Genomic DNA, 12,058 nt, shown 5'->3' on the forward strand with positions numbered 1-12,058 from the left:
GGCATGGGATATATTCTTCTGAATGATGGTGTTTCCCTTTCAAGAGCATCATTGTCCTTCCACCTCCAGCTCATTCAGTTGGGGATGCTACTCAGTGTTTCTCACACACCTCATTTCTACCTGCAGGGATGTGGCCTCTGTTCAGCAGGCCCAGGTCTAAAGCCACTAGACCGTGCTGCAGAATTTGTCTCTCTGAAAGCAGCTGAGGGGCTGTGTTCAAGTGTCTCCCAAACAGCAAGGTGAGGGGCAGTTTCTTCAGCCAGCTATCGTTATCTACATCTGAACTGTTCTCCTCCTAACCCAGCAGGCCAAAGGCTAGCCAGAAGTCTTCATCTGTATGGGAAGGAAATTTCAGCTTAGCCTCTGAGAGCTCACAAAGTGCAAATCCACAGTTTATCTCACACAGCTATAATTTTTGCAGATACCGGTGGGTGAAATTCACCCACAGAAGATGGTACGAATTTGACTCAGGAAAAACATATGCTGAGATACTCTGGTAGCAGCCCTTCCCCCACCTCCCCAGCACTGTACTGGTGGAACTGGTATGTTGGCACACATTGGGGTATGCTGTGAATGGAGCAGAAATTAGTTGACCTCTTAGCACTCTGACATCCACCCCTGAGGTTGGTGAAATATTCTGCTGACGTAGTTTGGGTCAATTCTCCATGCGAAGAAAAATGCCCACCCCACCCCCAGCACAACTTAGAATGCCAGTCACATCCCTCCATAGCCGCAACCCCACCCCCCTCCCCACCCAACACTATGCAACCCCGAGCTCAGATAATAGAGAACAGCAGGTACGGTATGGGGGCTGGACCTCTGCTCCGTGTGGGGCGCTCTTACAGCACACGGCCTGTGCAGTCCTGCTGGTGGAAACAGCAGCTCAGGGACAGGATTAGAACTGTGCAGGAAGGCACTGTTGCATTTGCCTGATGCTGCTCCGCTCCAAACCTTACCAGGAATTCCATCCCAGGACAGAGGCATCAAAGGGGAAGCCCTGATTTCCATGTGTGTGGGAGTTATGAGATAATGCAATCCACATAGGCAAGCGAAAGATGGATAAGATGGATAAAAGTGAAAGATGGATAAAAGCGAAAGATGGAGCAGCAGTGGCGTAGGAGATTAAGAGCTCGTGTATCTAATTTGGAGGAACCGGGTTTAATTCTCCACTCTGCCGCCTGAGCTGTGGAGGCTTCTCTGGGGAATTCAGATTAGCCTGTGCACTCCCACACACACCAGCTGGGTGACCTTGGGCTAGTCACAGCTTCTCAGAGCTCTCTCAGCCCCACCTACTTCACAGGGTGTTTGTTGTGAGGGGGGAAGGGCAAGGAGATTGCAAGCCCCTTTGAGTCTCCTATAGGAGAGAAAGGGGGGATATGAATCCAAACTCCTCCTCCTCCTCCCTCACCTCTCTCTCCCTCCTCTCCTCCCTCCTCCCTCCCTCCCTCCTCCCTCCCTCCTCCTCTTCTTCTTCTTCTTCTTCTTCTTCTTCTTCTTCTTCTTCTTCTTCTTCTTCTTCTTCTTCTTCTTCTTCTTCTTCTTCTTTACTTCTTCTTCTTCTTCTTCTTCTTCTTCTTCTTCTTCTTCTTCTTCTTCTTCTTCTTCCTCCCTCCTCCCTCCCTCCCTCCCTCCTCCTCCTCTTCTTCTTCTTCTTCTTCTTCTTCTTACTTCTTCTTCTTCTTCTTCTTCTTCTTCTTCTTCTTCTTCTTCTTCTTCTTCTTCTTCTTCTTCTTCTTCTTCTTCTTCTTCTTCTTCTTCTTCTTCTTCTTCTTCTTCTTCTTCTTCTTCTTCTTCTTCTTCTTCTCCTTCTTCTCCTTCTCCTTTTTCTCCTTCTTCTCCTTCTTCTTCTTCTAGTCCCAGCCCCACCCCCCCGGGGGCTGCTGCAGCCATCTCCCTGGGACTGCCCCCCTTCCATTGCCTCAGCTAACCTGACTGGCACAGTCCTTGCCCGCAGTAACAGTGCACACTGCTGCCATGATGGGCAGACTTGTTGGCACTTCAGTACCATGCTGTGAGCACGACGTTGGCTTCACTTCACCCCCTCTGTTGCTGATGGGGAGGCACAGGAAGCTCAGCCACAGACCCTACTGTAATTTGGGCTCCCCCTGACCAAAGTCCCACAAGCCCCTTCGCCTCACAGCCTCAGAGCCACTAGAAAAGCCCCGGCTAGGGTTGCCAACCCCCCAGGTGGGGTCTGGAGATCTCCAGGAATCACAACTCATCTGCAGACAAGAGAAATCAGTTGCCCTAAAGAAAATGGTTGCTCTGGAAGGTGGACTTGACAGCATTATATCCCGCAATGGTCCCTCTCGCCTCCACAAACCCCATGTTCCCCAGCCCCCCCCCCCAAATCTCCAGGAATCTCCCAGGCCAGAGTGGGCAACCTTAGCCCCCCAGCAGACTGGGGAGACATTGCTCCTCTGCAGCTGTTCCCAAGGAATCAGCAAGAGGTGCTTCCATGGTTACGCTGCATCTCTTCCCCCCCTCCCATGGAGCAGCCTCCCCTTTCCCTCCAAGGTGAAGGGGGGAAACCGCAGGCCCCACTCGTGTGCAAAATCCAAGCAGGAACTTGCTCATTGCTGCACTTGTGTCTCGGTGGTCTCTGTGCAGGCAGTCATTCAACAGGGCCAGGAAGGCATTGCATGCTCAGTCCGATGCTAACTACTTGCCAAGCCAACAGCTGCTGTGACAAGTGTGACTCCGGCTGCTTTTCTGTGTCAGGGCCGAATCTTCTTCCAGCCGGGTTCCTGCCATACCACCAGCCACTCAACCGTTTGCCCTGCGGGGCGGTCTTGCCTGCTCATCTGCATACTGATTAGAATGGTTCTGCCTGTGATTCTGTGGTCTGTCAGTGCACTTCCTAACTGCACAGGAATGTGTTGGTGATCCACCCATCTGGCTTGGTTCCAGCTTCCCCGATGCTGCCTGGCTGTATCTCAGCTGGATTGGGGGGTTCCACCCGCATCTGTGCTGAGCCTCAGCAGTCTTCAGCATGCAATTCCTACTGGGAGGGGCTGAGAAAGATGGTCAGATATGTTCCCTACATGGATAAGGGGCTGTCTGTGGACCACTTCATAAGACACAAAGTGTGACATCCAGCTGCAACCAATTCCTGGTGATCTCATGAAGTTTTCAAGGCAAGAGATGAACAGAGGTGGTTTGCCATTGTCCATCTCTGCACAGCAACCTCTGTCTGCCTTGGTGATCTCCAACCAAGCACTAGCCATGGCTGGACCTGTTTTGCTTCTGGCCTCTGATGATCGGGCTGGTTGGGTTATTAGGGATGCTACCTAGAAACTCATGAAACTTGCATCAGTGAGGATTGAGGGTATCTGGGGTTTTAATTTCATTCATGTTAAATTGCAGTGTTTGAATTACACTTTGCAAGCTGTGTTGAGCCCCATGGAAAGGTGGGCTTTCAATATTTTGATATGTGTATATAGGCGGGTGTGTGTGTGTGTGTGTGTGTGTGTGTGTGTATGTGTGTGTGCGCGTGCTTGCGCGTGTGCGCTGCCGGATAGACTGTGGAGGTCCCAAATGGAAACAAGCCCCTCTGACTGCAGGAGGGTGCTGGTGCAGGATAGCTTGCTAGCCAACATGATGGACATCTGGGGTCAGCAATTGACATGAGTGGGTCATCCCTCATGATGGGACCAAAGCACAGCTGTACACAGGAGCAGTTGGACTGCCTTGGTGCTATCTTTGTAGGGGGCAAGAAGCAGCAGCCTGGGGTATTTTATAATGATGCCTTTACTGCCCTTGGGGGGTCTTTCCTGTTTCTGCTCCATGATTGCTGGGGGATGCCTACTCTGTATCTCAGTTCTAGTGTGCCCAGTTGGGTGCGTGTGTGGAAGGGAAATATGGGTTTTACTGTTCCTTCTCTGTTACTGCTGCTGAGCAAGATAGGAGTTTGCCTCCTGGCCAACCTCCTCCTGCCTGGATATCAAGCCCATGGGATGGGCTGTGGCTCAGTGGCAGAGCTTCAGCTTTGTATGCAGAAGGTCTCAGGTTCAATCCTTGGCCTCTCCAGTTAAGAAGGACCAGGCAGTGGATGGTGTGAAAGACTTTCCTGAGACTCTGGAGAGCCAATGCTGGTTTGAGTAGGCAATACTGTCCTTGACAGACTGATGGTCTGATTCGGCTTCATGTGTTCATGCGTGCAGGAGGCAGGAGAATGCAACCATTCAGTGGTGAGACGGAAGAGATGCTTTGTCGGCTCAGAGATATTTTCCTCCCCATATTCCAGGACTCCACACTATTGTTGAAAACAAGCTCCCAGGCTAAAGTTTGGTTAAGATCTAAGATCAGATTAAGTGTCAGTGTGGGAAAAAAGAGAACTTTCTGGGAACTGTTGCTGGAGACAGAGGGAAAAACAAGGGATGGATTGCTGCTGAATGGAAAAGAACGTCTGTCTTCTCTAATGGAAATGGAATGATGGAGGTGTCAGTGGTACTGAATTTCTAAAAATGAGGTGCAGGGGTTTAATCTGGGTGGGAAACATGCCACCACTCGGGAAACCTTGCTTTTAAATTCTGAACACAAGGAAGTCTTTGGCACTCTGCATAACCTCAGAAGTACATTAATATTACTTAACTTTACTCTGCTGAAGAATTCCATGCCCTGGATGCAGTAACTGCTCTCTCTCGGAGTTCCTCAGCTGTAAAACAGAGACAATGTTCTTGGAATGCAATCAAGGGGTGTACACATGTGAGCACTGATGGCACGTTTGACTCAATGCTTTTGTTGTCTGGAGGCATCCTCTGACAGGCACTTCCGGTTCCTGCTTTCAGCCCATGGCATGCTGGCATCTGGAACCTGTGGCAAGCCCTATGAGGAAGCCTGAAGGACTTGAGAACGTTCACTCTGGAGAAGAAGAGGTTGAGGGGGGACATGATAGCTCTCTTTAAGTATCTGAAAGGCGGTCACTTAGAGGAGTGAGCCAGCATGGTGTGTAGTGGTTAAAGGCAGGTGGCTTCTAATCTGGAGAACCAGGTTTGCTTCCCCACTCCTCCACATGAGTGGCAGACTTTTATCTGGTGAGTCAGATTTGTTTCCCCATTCCAACATTCCTGCTGAGGGATGTTAAGCAATAGAGGGCTTCAGCCAGGAACTACACCTCATCACTGTCAGCATGGCCAATTGGCCATGCTGCTAGGGGCTGATGGGAATTGTAGTTCCTGAACATCTGGAGAGCCGCAGGTTCCCTACCCTCCGCTTGGAGGCTGAATCAGGGAAGGAACCTGCTTGGCTCTCAGATGTTCAGGAACTACAATTCCCATCAGCCTCTGTCAGCATGTGATTGGCCATGCTGCTAGAAGCTGATGGGAGTGGTCCCTGAGCTGAGCTAGGTCCCAGGAGGCAGAGACTACGGCTCTCCCAGATGTTCAGGAACTACAATTCCATCAGCCTCTGTCAGCACATGAGCCAGGTGGCCATGCTGCTAGGGCAGTGCAGGTCCCTGCGGCTAGTCCCAGTTCTCTCAGAACTCTCTCAGCCCCAGCTACTTTACAAGGTGTTTGCTGTGGGTAGAGGAAGGGAAAGGAGTACTGAGTTTCCTTACAGGAGGGAAAAGCAGAGTACAAATCTAAACTCGTCCTCCTGTTGGCAGCAGAGAAAAGGACTTGCAATAATGGGTATAAATTTTGGGTGGAAAACTAAACAGCTAGATATTGGGAAATTTATTTTAAGAACATAAGAACAAGCCTGCTGGATCAGACCAGAGTCCATCTAGTCCAGCACTCTGCTACTCGCAGTGGCCCACCAGGTGCCTTTCGGAGCTCACAGGCAGGAGGTGAAAGCCATGGCCTTCTGCTGCTGCTGCTCCTGAGCACCTGGTCTGCTAAGGCAGTCAGGTTTGTTCAGCCCTTCCCACCCCACCATGGGATTTTCCTGGACCTGCTTGTATATGCACCTTTTTGAAAAAACACTCCAATGGGAGCTAATAGGAGATGGGGGCTACACATTTGAGGGTCCATAACGTTGGCCCCCATGAACCAAACTTCACCAAACCTGGGTGGTATCATCAGGAGGGTCTCCTAAAGATACTCTGAAATTTTGGTGCTGCTAGCTTAACAATTGCACCCCTGACAGCAGGCACCTCTCCAAGTGGCAGGCCTAGATGTCTTCACTAGAAACATGCCGCAGTGAGGATGTTAGAACCTGGATGAAAAGCTGCGGATTCTTTTTAAACTTGGTTGTATCTAGATTAAATTTTCAGTGGGAATTCGGCCCATGTCTGAAAACAGGAGCTGTAGCTACATAGGAAATCCTCCCACTGGCATATCTAAGGTTAGAAATTTGGCAGGACGGTTTTGCCAGTTGTGTGCCTCAGATTCCCCCAGATGCAAGTGCAACATAACTTGCTATACCATGTTCCACAGAAAGACGATAATTCGATCAGCGTTCAAGAAAATTGTACGCTTCCGCATTAAAATATAGTCCTGAATGAATATGAGAATTGTCATTCATTTTTACTTGTGAAAACCATTATTTTGTGCATTACTGGACATGGCACTGATACAAGAGCATTTATGCCAAAAATTAATCTTTCTTTCAAACTTTCAAATGGGGGCGGGGCAGGGCAGGGCAGGGCAGGGCGGGAAAGCAGGGCTAGGTAGGCACTATGACCCAGGTGGAGCATTCTACAACAAAGAAGGTCCGTCAAGTTAAGTTCTGTGGCAAAGGAATATACAACCCTACTACCATCTTCTGTGGAGCACAGTATAGTCTGGCTATGTTATTCAGCCAAAAGCACTCTCCTTCTGGTCTAAGGAAGTCACAGGGTGCAAAGTGCCACTGTACTGCAGATGGCTTAGTGGCAACCCCATAGTTTTTTGAAGGCAGGAGATGAGGAGAGGTGGTTTGCCATTGCCTGCCTCCGCATAGCAACCCTGGACTTCTTTGGTAGTTGCCCGTACAAGTACTAACCAGGGTCGTCTATGCTTAACTTACTTTTGAGAACTGATAAGGGTGGGCTAGGCTGGGACATTGAGGTCAAGCCAGACCGGTCATTTCAATGAACAAATCCCAGAAGCTCCAATATCACTTGAGCACTGACAAATCTTTCTCACATGTGCAGCCTTGCCCAGGCCCTGCTATCTAGGCCCGGATGAATAAAGGGGGCTCCCCACCACGCCCATGCCCCTCTGCAAACAGGTCAGGGAATATGGCCCCTAGGCAGGGGCTACAGAGCTACTTCCCACCTCTGATGGAATCGATTTCCCATCCAGGATTCCCTGCTTTGCAAAGCTGTGGGCAGCAGAAACAAATGCTCACGCCACACCCCTGGAAAGGAGGGGGAGGGGAGAGAGGCTGCTGCAGCTGGATGGGAGTGCCAGCCAGCCCAGTCAAGCCTCGTCCTCCACAGCTGGGATGGGATTGCCCTCGTCAGGTGAGCTCCTTTTGGATGCCCCGGCAGGAGCAGGAGCCATAATCAGCCCCCTCCCCCTTCCTGCAACCTTTGGCTGCAGTCGGCGGGCGGGCGGAACTGGCAGAGAGCTGGCGCAAAGGTCTATTTGGGCTGCCTCATCAGCATCGGGGAACCATGGCCCTGCGAGGTTTGATACAATTTAATTAACCTAATTAAAAGCTCTGATTGCAGGGGAGATTGGGGCCGAGCCAGCCAGCGACTGCATCTGTCTAATGAGCTGGAAGGTGTGGGACTCGAGCCAAGCGAGATGCATCTCTAATGAGCTGGTGTGAGCCGAGCAGGCCTTTGGAACGCTCTCTCGTTTTTATTTTTTTGGCAACGCCGGCCGGTTTCACTTCCAGCTAAAAAGTGCGGGAATCGTCTCCCTTCCCAGATAGCAAGGAGCCGGGCGTGGCCCTCCAGTCCCACCCCAGTCTCACAGCTGCTGATGTGTGCAGGCGGAAGGGGAAAGGGCAGAACAACCTATGAACCAGGACACACTGCAGTGCCCTCCACCTACCTTTGGATTTTGGGGTGCACAAAAGGGGAGGGCTCCTGGCTATTTCTCCCCCCCCCCCCCCATGTAGAGGGTAGGGGAGTAGCTAGTCTGACTAGGCCCTGCAGCCAAGAGGAAGCAGGCAGGCAATGTGAGTCTGAGAATAGCTAGGCCAAGTTGCTGTAGGGTTGCCAGCTCCGGGCTGGGAAATATCTGGACATTTTTGGGGCGGAGCCTGAGGAAGGTAATGTTTGAGAAGGAAGAGACCTCAGCACAAAATGCCAATTTAAAGGGCCAGTTTTTCTAGCAGAACTGAGCTCTGTAGTCTGGAGGTCAATTGTGATTCTGGAAGTTCTCCGAATTTAAATCCAGCAAAGACAGAGGACCTGCGGCTTGGTTGGGGAGGCTTGAAAGATAATGCCCACCTCCCAGTGGGGCACGTGGGGTACAATTAACATCCCTACTGACCCTTAGGATTTGGGGTATGATACTTGATGCCTCCCTCTCTATGGAGGTTCAAGTCACACAAGTGACAAAACTGGAGTTCTACCACCTTCTGTAGCCAGGTTACTGGTTCCCCTACTTGTCTCGCCCTGACCTAGCAACATTGATCAACACAACAGCAGAGGTGGAGTGCACAGTCTATATTCCCCCCCATGGCCTCCCCCTGCGGCGCCCCTTCCCCCCTTCCCACACTTACCTTTAGTTCCTTTCCTTTTCCTAGAACTTTATCAGGCTGAAAAAAAGGCTTATTCACAGTTCAGGCTTAAAAACAGCCTGATGGGAACTATACTTCCCAGGAGACCTCGTGAGCCCCAAGGTCTCCTGGGAACTGTAGTTCCTCAGGCTGTTTTTAGCCTGTACTGTGAACAGGCCTTTTTTTCAGCCTGGAAAAGTTCTAGGAAAAGGAAAGGAACTAAGGTAAGTGTGGGAAGGGGGATGGGGAAGCGCTGCAAGGGGGCGCCACGTGGGGAAGGGGGAGGGGCCTGGAGGCGATTTTCTGCCCCCCAAGTGTGTACCCGGTGCATGGCACATTCCCCTGTCCCCTTGTAGAGCCACCACTGTACAACAGTCACCTCCAGGTTAGTCGGCTGTAACTCACTCTATGCTGGGCTGCCCTTGAGACTGACCCGAACACTCCAACTGGTACAAAATACTTCTGCACGGGTCCTCACTGGGACCTTGTGACAAGAGCATATATGCCCAGTGCTTTGTCAACTGTGTTGGTTGCTGGTGGAGTACTGAGTCAGGTTCTAACATTTAAAGCCCCAAGACGCTCTCGCATCTAATGGACCGCCTCTCTAAATACACCCCAAAGAGAGCACTCTGCTGTATGGACAACATTTTGTTAGGGGTCCCTAGCCTGAAAAGCACCCAGCTGTCTTCAACCAGGGCCAGAGCATCATCAGCTCTGCCCCTGGCCTGGCAGAATTCTCTGTCGAATGAGACCAGGGTCCTGAGGGACCAGGGACAGTTCTGCATGGCCTATAAGATGAAGGTTTATGGTTCAGGGCAGCAACAGTATTTCCCACAATGCTGTCCTCCCTGTCCTTTTTGCCTGTCTCCTTTCTTGTCACTTTCCCTTCCTTCCCTTTACTTTCCCCACCTCCCTCAATTGGTTGGTTTTCATACCATTGGGGGGGGGGGGTACACTAAGAGCTCATGTTTGAATCTATGCGTTTATTGTAAGCCACCCTGTGCCTGCCATGGGGGTAGACAGCCTATAAATGAAAAAGGAGAATAAATAACAATAAGGTCCCCCGCGGAGGTTGGCAGTGCTAGGCCACTGGGGCCTCCAGAAGACTTGAATTTTTGCACTGTCATCCCCTTCCCTCATGCTGCCTGGGGATGGGATGCCTGGGAGCAGGAGTCTTTCCCAATTCTGGTCTCCTCAAGGCTGTTCCAGCTGGGAGGTACTCAAGGCCCATCTTCCCTTGGCACCCAGGCCTAGTTTGCAGTCCCACTGGGCTGCGGCCCAGTGAAAAAGCATCTGCTTGGCATGCACAAGGCCTCATGTCCAGTCCTTTGCAGCAGCTCCTCCTGAAAGAATAAGAGTAGTAGTAGTAATAGTAATAGTAGTAGTACTTTGGTTTTATATCCCACCTTTCTCTCCTGTAAGGAGGCTCAAGGTGGTTTGCAAGCTCCTTTTCCTTTCTCTCTCCACAACAGACACCTTGTGAGGTAGGTGGGGCTGACAGAGTTCCAAAGAACTGTCACTAGCCCAGGGTTACTCAGCAGGAATGTAGGAGTGTGGAAACACATTTGGGTCACCAGATAAGCCTCCACCACTCAGATGAAGGAGTGGAGAATCAAACCCGGTTCTCCAGATTGGAATCCGCCAGCTCTTAATCACTACACCATGCTGGATCAGGGAGTAGGTGATGAGAAAGACCCTGAGTGGCCACTCCCAGTCTGAAAAGGCAATACTGACTCTGATGAACCAAGGGTTTGATTCAGTGTCAGTAGGCTTGCCAGCTCCATGCCTGGAGATTATGGGGGTGGAACCTCAGGAGGGCGGGGTTTGGGGAGGGGAGGGACTTCAATGGGGTATAATACCATAGAGTCCATTTTCTCCAGGTGAACTGATTTATGTCACGTGGAGATCAGTTGTAATCCCAGGAGATCTCCAGCTATCACCTGGAGGTTAAATAAAGGTCACTGCCCCCAAAGGTGTAAAGGAGTATTAACACCTGTAAGTCTTTTACTCATATAGTCACTTAAATAACTCTTTCTGTATTTTTTACAGATAACAATTCAAGATAATCCAGCTAAGAAGACTTTATGAATATTTCTCAGTAAACAAAATAAACAAGATGTTATTTGATTTTGTCTCATTTACAAAACTATTAGCATGTGCTGTAGAAGTCTCTTACAAACTATGGCCTTCTACTGTAAACATGCCCAATAAAATTTGTATATTTTCTCTATGCTTATAGAGAATGAGTAAGAGTTATTTAAGTGACATATATATATGTGTGTGTGTGTGTGTAAATGTATATACATGTGTATGTGTGGCTAAGTGACTGGAGACTTTTGTGTGGCTAAAAGGTTGGTATTCTGAAGTACTCTAGAGGCCCTCTAAACCCCCCCCCCCCCGCCGTGGTTATGGCCAAGGCCTCATTAGCCAGTGTAGTGTAGTGCTCAGGTTGTCAAACTAGCACTGGAGACCTCTGGATTTGAATCCCCACTCTGTCACAAAACTCCCTGGGTAGCTTTGAGCTGTTCTTGCTCTGTCTTCACCTAACCTACCTCACAGGGTTGTGGAGAAGATAAAATGGAGGGGAGAGCCTCGTGTGCCAACTACAGCGACTTGGCAGAAGGTGAACTTGAAAATGTGCTTATTGAATATGGACCTTTCCTAGCCTGTTCTGAAGGGAGGGCTAGGATTGCTTGCTAATTCTGTGCTAGGAAATTTGGGAGTGGAGCTTTTGGAGAGCAGGGTTGGGGGAAAGGTGGGGCCTCAGTGAACTAGAGCACCACAGCGCCCACCGTCCAAACTAGCCATTTTCTCCAGGGTGGCTGATATCTGTCATCTTGAGATCCATTGTAATTCTGGGAGATCTCCAGGCCCCACCTGGACGTTGGCAACACCAGTGGAAGAGGAAGGGCCAAATTTGTCCCGAATGTATCAGAACAGGAAAGGGCACGTGTGTGTCCTCCAGCGACCCCCTTCCTCCAAAGTGACGCAGGGGTGCTAAATGCCACTTGGAGAGTCACAGATTGCCTGAGTGTCTCAGGATACAGAGACAATAATGTTTTTTGTGAGGGTCTCAATTTGAAGATCAAGCGTTCTTTGTGGGGCATGCAGCCACAGCGCATGCATGCGCCTCTCTGGCTGAACATTCCCAAAGCCCTGAGAGAAGAAAAGACCCCACTGAGGCCCCACACTGGGCGCTTTGTTGCCAGTGGCGTACGGTTTAAAGCGCCTCTGAGACCTGTCCGGCGAGAGATCATGTTTCCTTCTTATCTGGTGCTGCCCACCTACATGCTTGGATTCTGACCTTCTGAAACAAGCCGTTATTCTTTCCTCGCTTGCTGGCCCCTTCCCAGGTCCGTCCTGCTTACAGGGTGGCCGTTGTGCTCCCTGGGCAAAGGGACCCTGATCCTTGCCCCGGCCCACGCGGGCTGAGACCGCACAAAGAGGGCTTAGCAGC

General features: G+C 50.5%; 1 long non-coding RNA gene across 1 annotated transcript; it reads left to right on the top strand.

Annotated features, from left to right (window-relative positions):
- Nucleotides 1-7,338: 7,338 nt before the first annotated feature.
- On the top strand, nucleotides 7,339-10,728 carry LOC125434487. Its single transcript, XR_007244793.1, has 2 exons — nucleotides 7,339-7,556; nucleotides 10,651-10,728. It is a non-coding gene; the product is annotated as an uncharacterized LOC125434487 (long non-coding RNA).
- The last annotated feature ends 1,330 nt before the right edge of the window (nucleotides 10,729-12,058 follow it).

The sequence above is a fragment of the Sphaerodactylus townsendi genome, linkage group LG06 (assembly GCF_021028975.2).
Source record: "Sphaerodactylus townsendi isolate TG3544 linkage group LG06, MPM_Stown_v2.3, whole genome shotgun sequence".
NCBI classification, from domain to species: domain Eukaryota; kingdom Metazoa; phylum Chordata; class Lepidosauria; order Squamata; family Sphaerodactylidae; genus Sphaerodactylus; species Sphaerodactylus townsendi.